At 40.0% G+C, this 8,212-nt stretch overlaps 1 protein-coding gene across 4 annotated transcripts in view; it reads left to right on the top strand.

Moving 5' to 3' along the window:
• Window positions 1–301: 301 nt before the first annotated feature.
• LEPR (leptin receptor) overlaps window positions 302–8,212 on the top strand; it is a 108,533-nt gene continuing 100,622 nt past the window's right edge. For 3 of the 4 annotated variants that reach the window (XM_030865861.2, XM_060304666.1, XM_060304675.1), the window contains exons 1-2: window positions 680–903; window positions 1,216–1,260. The gene's annotated coding sequence lies outside the window, so the exon portion shown is untranslated. Of the gene's footprint in view, window positions 370–679; window positions 904–1,215; window positions 1,261–8,212 lie in introns of those variants that run through there. The other variant, XM_060304673.1, reaches the window with a different exon arrangement.

Below are 8,212 nucleotides of genomic sequence, written 5' to 3'. Positions count from 1 at the left end.
GCATATTGTGTGGCACTCAGTAGGGCCTCAACAAACATGTATTAATGAATAAATCAGTGAGTGAACATTGTGAGTGGAGAGCAAGAAAATGATTATTACTTTGGGGTCAGAATCAGACTATTCAAGGACGGATTTTTTTTTTTTTTTAACTTACTACGTCAAACGCCATTGAATTTCAAGATTGAAAAGAATCATGACTTCCTGACAAATACGACCAAAATGCTTGGCTGAAACATTCTCGGTGACAGGAAACTCACTACCTCACTACTTCTGGTCTTTTCCACTTCGCTTTCCTTTCCTACTCCTCCCGATTTTTACAATCTTTATTGCAGCATTTTGCACACCTGATGCACAGAGGCCGGTTAGTCTGTAAGTGGGAGGGACAGAGGGAACCCCAGGGCCCAGTCCAGGGCCTGAGACCCCCGGGCTCAGAGTGGGCGCGCGGTAGCTGACAGTTGGGTAAGGTAGCGGCGCCACCTTTCTGCCGAGTTCGCCTCGAGTCTCGGCTTCCCTGCGGGCAGAGGGTCCTTCTCTCCGGACTCCTCGCTTTTCCTCCCCCAGGCCCGCCGCCACGCGCAGCCGCATCCCCGCCGCCGCCCCCGTCACCTGCGCGCCAGCCCTGACGGCTCGGGGGCCACTCCTGCCGCCCCGGGAGCGGTGGCGGAGGGCGCGGGGCGCGCGGGCGGCGACCCGACCTTTCCTCCCTTCTCTCCCCCAACTCCCGCCTCTCCCTCCGCTCCCCCTCAGCCCCTCCTTCCACACTCCGCTGCCTCCTCTCTCTTGACAGCTGCCCGGCACCTTCGGCAGGGAGTTTGGAGCCGCCCCACCGCAGAGCCTACAGCCGGCCGAGCCCCCGCGCCGCCGCCATCTCTGCCTCCGCCTAGGTGGGACCTGGGCCTCGAGGTGGGACCCAACTCTCTCTCTCTCCTCTACCCGCTTCTGCCACCTCTTCCGACTCCCGGCCACGCGAGGAGCCGGGCGCCGGGGCGCGCGTGGCTGGCCGGAGCCCGCTGGCCAAGTGGGGACCGGGAGGCCGGGGCGGGTCAGCCGGCGCCACCGGCGGGGCCCGCGCCATGGGGGAGGGGCGGCGGGGGCTCTCGTTCCCCCGGGGCAAGGCGCATCGGGGCGCGCGCCCGAGGGCAGCCAGCCCAGCCTGGGCGCGCACCTACCGGGCGCCCCAGAAAGGACGTGCCACCTGGCCAACTTCTTTTCCAGGTCTCCTTCCTACTTTGGAAACTGAAGGGACTGCGACGGAAACCAGTAAGCCCTGGGGCCCGGAGGAAGGATTTGTTGGTTTGGATGACAAAAGAAAAAAAAATGTGCTCTAGGGATGGTTTAGCCCGGAGCTTCTGTTTCCACCATCTCCGGCTTTCCCCAAGCAAATTAATAAAACAAAACAAAAACAACAAAACCCAATCCCAACCAAAGCACTTATTTAAAGGGACTTGTAGGGATGTGAAAAAGAGACCCAACCGAGGAATCATTTTGGAAACCCCAGGTAGGATGAGGCCATTTGAGAAAGTGGGAATTTGGGGGTGTTATTTCTAGGACTTGGGTTTGCAAGCAGAAGAGGAGACTGGCTCTTGTAAGCCTGAGGGAGTTCCTTATATTGAGGGACTGCCTGGAGTGCTCTCTGTTAACTTTCATTTCCTTAAGTATTAAAGTATGTTGAAACAAATAGCTCTTTCAGAGCTCTGGACTTGGAGTCAGAACATCTGGCTTTTGGTATGATTTGCCATTTATGGTGACAGCTGTGGTTAGTTTAATTTCTTTGGGCCTCAGTTTCCTCATCTGTCAAGTTCTGAGGGCCTTTTAATAATATCTAAGATGTTTCCCAACTTAAAAATTTATAATTCTTTAACTTTTTAACATGTTACAAACATTGCTAGATTCATAATTTCATGAAATTTTAAAAATCTATACTGATCTTGGGATTTTTGTTCATATGCATTTAAGACTTATGATTTTAGGGTTTTCCAACCAAAACGTAAAGAGAAAAACACTTATAAAAGAGCTCAGAAATATGTAGTTTATATGTAACTATTTAGATCATCTCTGAGTCTAGCTTGAAGAATCATGTTCAACTTGAAGTTAATATTTGCAACACTGCAACAAAAACATGTGGCTTTAGTATAAGTACTTATTCACTTTCAGTATTGTATATTTGGAGGAAATAAAAATTGTTTTGGAGGAAAACAAAAATTGCACCTTTCCTATCAATTTCTGCTCTTGAACAGTGTTACTTTTTAGCATGAAGTTGTGTGCAGGATATTAAAAAAATGGTTTCAGACCACTTTAGAGCCTCTCTGAAATTAAGTTCAGTAGCAGAGGTGCCAATTTTAGTAATGCATTTTAGTTGTCTTGGGATGAATCCTAGAAAAATAGCAGAGTTAACTAAACAGATAAACCAGAAATTAGGAATTGACACACAGACACAAACAAAGTTGTACAAGAAGTGTGTACTATAAAGTGTCAGCGAGATTTTTATTTCCTTTTGATAGAAAACAACAAACAACTGTTGACTTGTTTTAGCAGACAGAATGTTAGAATAGCTTTTGTTGTTCCTTGTAATTCAAAATTATTTGAGACTTAGTCATCAGTAGTTGGGATAGGTTTAGAAGTGTCTCTGGCTCTTTTTGGTGGCTTTGATCTAAAATAAAACAATGTGTTCCCACCTAGCATGTGCTTTGTATTCCATTTGGAAGAGTGGTATAGATTTGAAGTACTCTTTTATGAACACATTTAAATTTATTTTCATTGCCTTTTCACCTTTGGACTGGAAGTGTCATCAGTTATTCAGGCATTTGTCTTCCATGATAGCCTCTGGTGACGTAGATGATCATCTCCTTTGAAAGGGATGCCCAGAATGTTAAAGAAATTGGTTGTTGAATGAACAGAGAGTAGTAGAACTCAAATATCCCGGCTTCTAGTCGCTTGTTGGAAAACAACTGAAAACAGTGGATGGATCTGCGCATGGTCCAACTCATTCATGGCTTGGGAGAGCCATCATGGTTGGCAGAAGCTCTATTCCTCTTTTGTAATGAACTTACCGAGAAAAAAAACAGTGTGTCTTCGCAGTTAGATCACTATTATATAACGAAAAGGTTTGTGTTTGTGAAGTGTAGTATCCCAAGGGGGTCTTAGAAATAAAACTTAAAAAATATCCAGAAAAAGAAAAGAATTGCCTTGGCAGATATTGCACTGCATTTTTCCTACTAAGAGCCAAACACATACTAAAAAACATGTCCTGTGGAGTTAAAAATGAAGAAAAGGGCTTACAGTCTGCCCTAATTCTTTTGAGATTTTTATGTGATTTACAAATTCCACTTTTAATTAAATCAGAAAGGCACAAGTGTTCGCCTCCTGGCCAGACCTAGTACATATAAACTTTTGGAGTTTCAGTTCAAATTTGGTCTGCTTATAATTTGGAATATTCCTCCTCAAATATTTTTTAAAACTTCTGTTAACTCCGTAGTGATATTACCTGTTGTCTTTTCATACACATGATCTTATTAATCTTTAAATTTTTTGAACTATGACATATACAGGGAGAAGAGTACCTAAAACAAATGTACTGGTTGACAAATAATATAGCAAATCATTATAACAGATAATTACAAGGCAAATACCCATTATTTACCATACAAGTAAGAGAACATGCCAATACCCAGAAACCTCTTGCTTGTTCCTTCCTAATCACAATTTTCCTTTTACTTAAAAAAATTATACGAATATAAGAGGCACTCTTTCATAGATTCTTTTGCTTAACATTATGCTTATGAGACTAAGCCATATCCTCTCCATTTGAAAGCATAAACTTTTAAAAAGAGATGTCTATATTCCCTATCATTGATTCATTTCTTCACATTCTCTCTTAAACCTATTTCTATCACTCTTTTGTTTTCAGTACTCTGCCAAAACTATTCCTGTCACTGTCACTGGTGACATCACCTCTCCCAAATCCAGTAGTCAGTTGTCACCTTTGATCTTACTTCACCTGTTGGTAGCATTGTCACAGTTATCACTCTCTGCTCCTTGTAATATTTCTTTGTTGACCTCCAGGACACCATGTACTCTTTTTGATTTTTCCTCCTTCTTCACTAGCCATTGCTTTCTGTCCCCTTTGCTGATCTCTCTTCTGCTCTCAGAGGTTTTAACCTTAGAATATCTTAAGCTGTGGTCCTTGGGAGCTCATTCCTTTCTACGCTCTTTGATGATTTCATGCAATCTCTACATTTGTACACTGATGCCTCCAAAATGATAGCTCAAGCTTTGAGTTATCTCCTTAAACTTCAGACCTCTATGTCCACCTGCCTGCTCAACATTTCCATTTGAATGTCCAGTAGACATCTCCAGTTCAGCATGCTCCAAATGGAATCTTCATCTTGCCCAAGCCCACTCTATCTGCAGCCTTCCCTACCTTCATCCTTCACGTTGCTCATGCCCCAAAACTTGGAGTCATCTTTGATATCTCCCATTCCCTCATACCTTAGATGTCATGTGTCAGGAAGTCCTCTTTGCTCTATCTTCAAAATAATTCCTGAATATAATTACTTTCATCACCTGCATAGCTGCCATCCTAGTCTGAGCTGACACCATCTCCCACGTGGATTATTGCAAGAACCTCCTAACTGGTCTCCCCATTTTCATTCTTTTCCCTCCATAATCCAGTCTCAAAATTGCAATTAGAGCTCTTTTCTTGCAACATATGTCAGATCATGTCACTGTTTTCCTCCAAAATCTCCAGTGCCTTTCCAGTTCATACAGAGTAAAGTCTTAAAGGACCCAAATCCTTAGAATTACCTATAAGGTGCTACGTGTTTTTTTCTCTCCCATTTACCTATCTGATCTCATTTCTTGCTGTTTTTCTCATTCACTCAGTTCCAGCTACACTGGTCTCCTTGGTATTCTTTGAGTATATCGGGGACCATCTTTGCTCTGGCTGGAACGCTCTTCTCCCAGATACCACAGGACTTACTCTGTTACTTTCACTTCTTTTCAATCTTTGTTCAGTTGTCTCCTTTTCAATGAAGCCTACTCTGATTATCACATTTAAAATTGTACATCTTACCTTGCAAAACACTTTCCCCTTTCCTTTGCTTTTCCGCATGTACTTACTACCTTTAAAAATACTGTATGACTTAATCATTTTTCCTGTCTCATTTCTATTAGAATGCAAACTCCATGAGGGTGGATTTTTTTTTTCCTGTTTTGCTCCAAAATAGAGCCTAGTACCTGAAATAGAGCCAAGCATATAAGGGGAGCTCAGTAATTTTTTTTGATGATTGAATGCTGTTGCTGACAGTGGATGTTGTTTGTTTGTTTTCATTACTGGATATATTTTATTATATGAATATAATACCTTTATTTTTTACTCATTCTGTTTAAGGATATTTGGGTCATTTCTGTCCTTCTCTTCTTCCCTCCCTCCCTTTTTCCTTTCTTCCTTCTTCTTCTCTCCCTCCCTTCCTTCCTCCCTCCCTCCTTCTGTCCCTTTCTTTCTTTCACTACCATAAATAAACCACCTATGATTCTTCTTCTACAAATGCCTTGGTGCTTAGATGCAGGAGTTTCTTTAGAGTATAAAACTGCTAGTCAAATTACTAGAACACAGGGCTTGCAGATATCAGCTTTATTAGATAATGCCACACTTTTCCAGCATGGTTCCACCAATTTATATTCCTACTTTCATTCCTCTACATCCCTGCCAAAATTTAGTATTATCATGACCTTTAATTTTTGCCCATCTGGTAGGTATGTATTATATCATTACTGTTTGTTTCCTCAATTACTAGTGAGATCGAGCCTAGTATCTGTAAAAATAGGCTAGGTTATGCTGCGGTAACAGATTATCCCCAAATCTCATTGACTTAATGCAATAAAGGTTTATTTTTCATTCAAGAAAAGTTTCCTCTGGATTAAGGCAACTTTCCAGGGCAACTATTGTCAGGTCTAAATTCAGGGAACCTGCGTCATTCTGTAGCTGTACAATCTGGAACACAGGACTTTCCCAGTTGGTATAGTATGGGAAAAGAAAGTGGGGGTAATCATGAACTAGCTTTAAATGCCTCCATCTGGAAGTGACATGAATGATTTACACTCATACTTTAGACGCAAAAGAAGTCATATGGTATGCCTAACTTCAAGGAGGTGGGGAAGGTTAACCTCTGTTCTAAAAGAAAAAATAAATCTGAGAATACTGGTGAGCAGCAATGTATTAGTTACCCATTTCTGTGTAACAAGTTACCCCCAAATTTAGTGGCTTAAAACAACAAATACTTACTGTTTTCAAATATCAAGAGTTGATAATATGTTGGGTCTGTTTTTGGGCTCTGTATTTGTTCCTTTGACCTCTTTCTGTAATTACTACAGGTTTAAATTGTCTTGCTATCTGGTAGGTAGGGGAGTAAATCCTCCCACTTGGTGCAGTTTTTTCAGGAGTGCTATAGCATTCCTTGGCCCTTTACCTTTCCATATACATTTTTTCAATCAGTTTGTCAAGTTCTAAAAAATTGGTTAGGAATTTAATGGAGATTCTATTGAGATTGTTTTGAGTCTATAAACAATTAAAAGGAAATTGATACCTTGTAAATATTCAGTTCTAGAATCCATGACTGTCTCTCAATATATTTAGGTCTTCTCTAATATGATAAATGTAAACATAGTCTCATTTTTCCCTTAGGAGTCCTTGAACATCTTCTTGTTTGATTTATTCACAGGAACTGCATATTTTTGAAGTTATTTTAAATGAATCTTTTCAAAAAATTCATTGTGTTTCTGTTACTGCCATAGAGAGATAAACTTGACCTTTAAAAGTATTTTAAAAATAATAGCTTTATTGGACTATAATTCACATATCATAAAATTCATCCTTTTATAGTGTACAAATCACTGGTTTTCAGTACGTTAACAGAGTTATATAACCATCACCACTATCTAATTTTATAGCATTTTTGTCACTCCCAAAAGAAACCCCATACCCCTTAGCATTCACTCCCCATGCCCCCTCTTCCGATCCCTGGAAACCACTGATGTACTTTCTGTGTCTAAGGATTTGCCTATTCTGGACATTCTGGACGAATAAAATCATGGGGACTTTAGTGAACAGATTCTTTCACTTAGCATGTTTTTAAGGTTTATCCATGCTGTATCATGGATCAGTACTTCATTCTTTTTATGGCCAAATAATATTCCGTTATATGGATATATCACATTTTGTTCATTCATTCGTTAGTTGATGGACATTTGGGTAGTTTTCACTTTTTGGCTATTATGAATAGTGCTGCTACTAACATTTGCATACAAGTTTTTGTGTGAATGTATGTTTTCATCTCTTTGGGGTATATACCTGGCAGTAGAATTGTTCAGTCATATGTAACATTATGTTTAACATTTGAAAATCTGCCAAACTATTTTCCAAAGCAGTTTTCATCATTTTACATTCCCACCAGCAAGGTACAAGGGTTCCAATTTCTCCACCTCCTTGTCAACATTTGTTACAGTTCAGAACCTTGATTAAGCTATCATAGTGGATGTGAAGTGATACTCATTATGGTTTTGATTTGCATTTTCTGATGACTGATGATATTGAGCACCTTTTCATGTGCTTATTGACCATTTATATATCTTTTTTTTTTGAGAAATGTTCTTTGCTTATTTTTAATTGGATTTGTCTTTTTATTGTTGTGAGAGTTCTTCATATAGTGTACAATTGCTTTTAAGATATAGGATTTCAAATATTTTCTCCCATTCTGTGAGTTTTCTCACTTTTTTGATGGTATCCTTTGAAGCCCAAGGGTTTTAACTTTGTCTAGTTTATCTATTTTTATACTTAATTTCAGTCTAAGAAGCCATTACCTAATTCAAGGTTGCAGAGCTTCATTTCTATGTTTTACTTATAAGAATATTAGAGTTTTAGCTTTTATGTTTAGGTTTTTGATTACTTTGAATATATGGAATGAAGGAAAGGACCAATTTCATTCTTTCACATTTGGGTATCTACTTGTCCCACCACCATTTGTTGAAAAGACCATTCTTTCCCCATATCTAAGTGTCTTGTCAAAAATCATTTTGCCAAAAATGTAAGGGTTTACTTCTGGAATCTCAACTCTGTTCCAATGACCTATACTTCTATCTTTATACCAGGTACCACACTGTCTTGATTACTGTAGCTTTGAAGCAAGTTTTGAAATCAGAAGTGAATCCTCCAAAT

Source organism: Globicephala melas, chromosome 1 (assembly GCF_963455315.2).
Source record: "Globicephala melas chromosome 1, mGloMel1.2, whole genome shotgun sequence".
In the NCBI taxonomy this organism is placed as follows: domain Eukaryota; kingdom Metazoa; phylum Chordata; class Mammalia; order Artiodactyla; family Delphinidae; genus Globicephala; species Globicephala melas.
The sequence above is the reverse complement of the archived record's forward strand: the minus strand, read 5'-3'. Positions and strand labels throughout refer to the sequence as shown.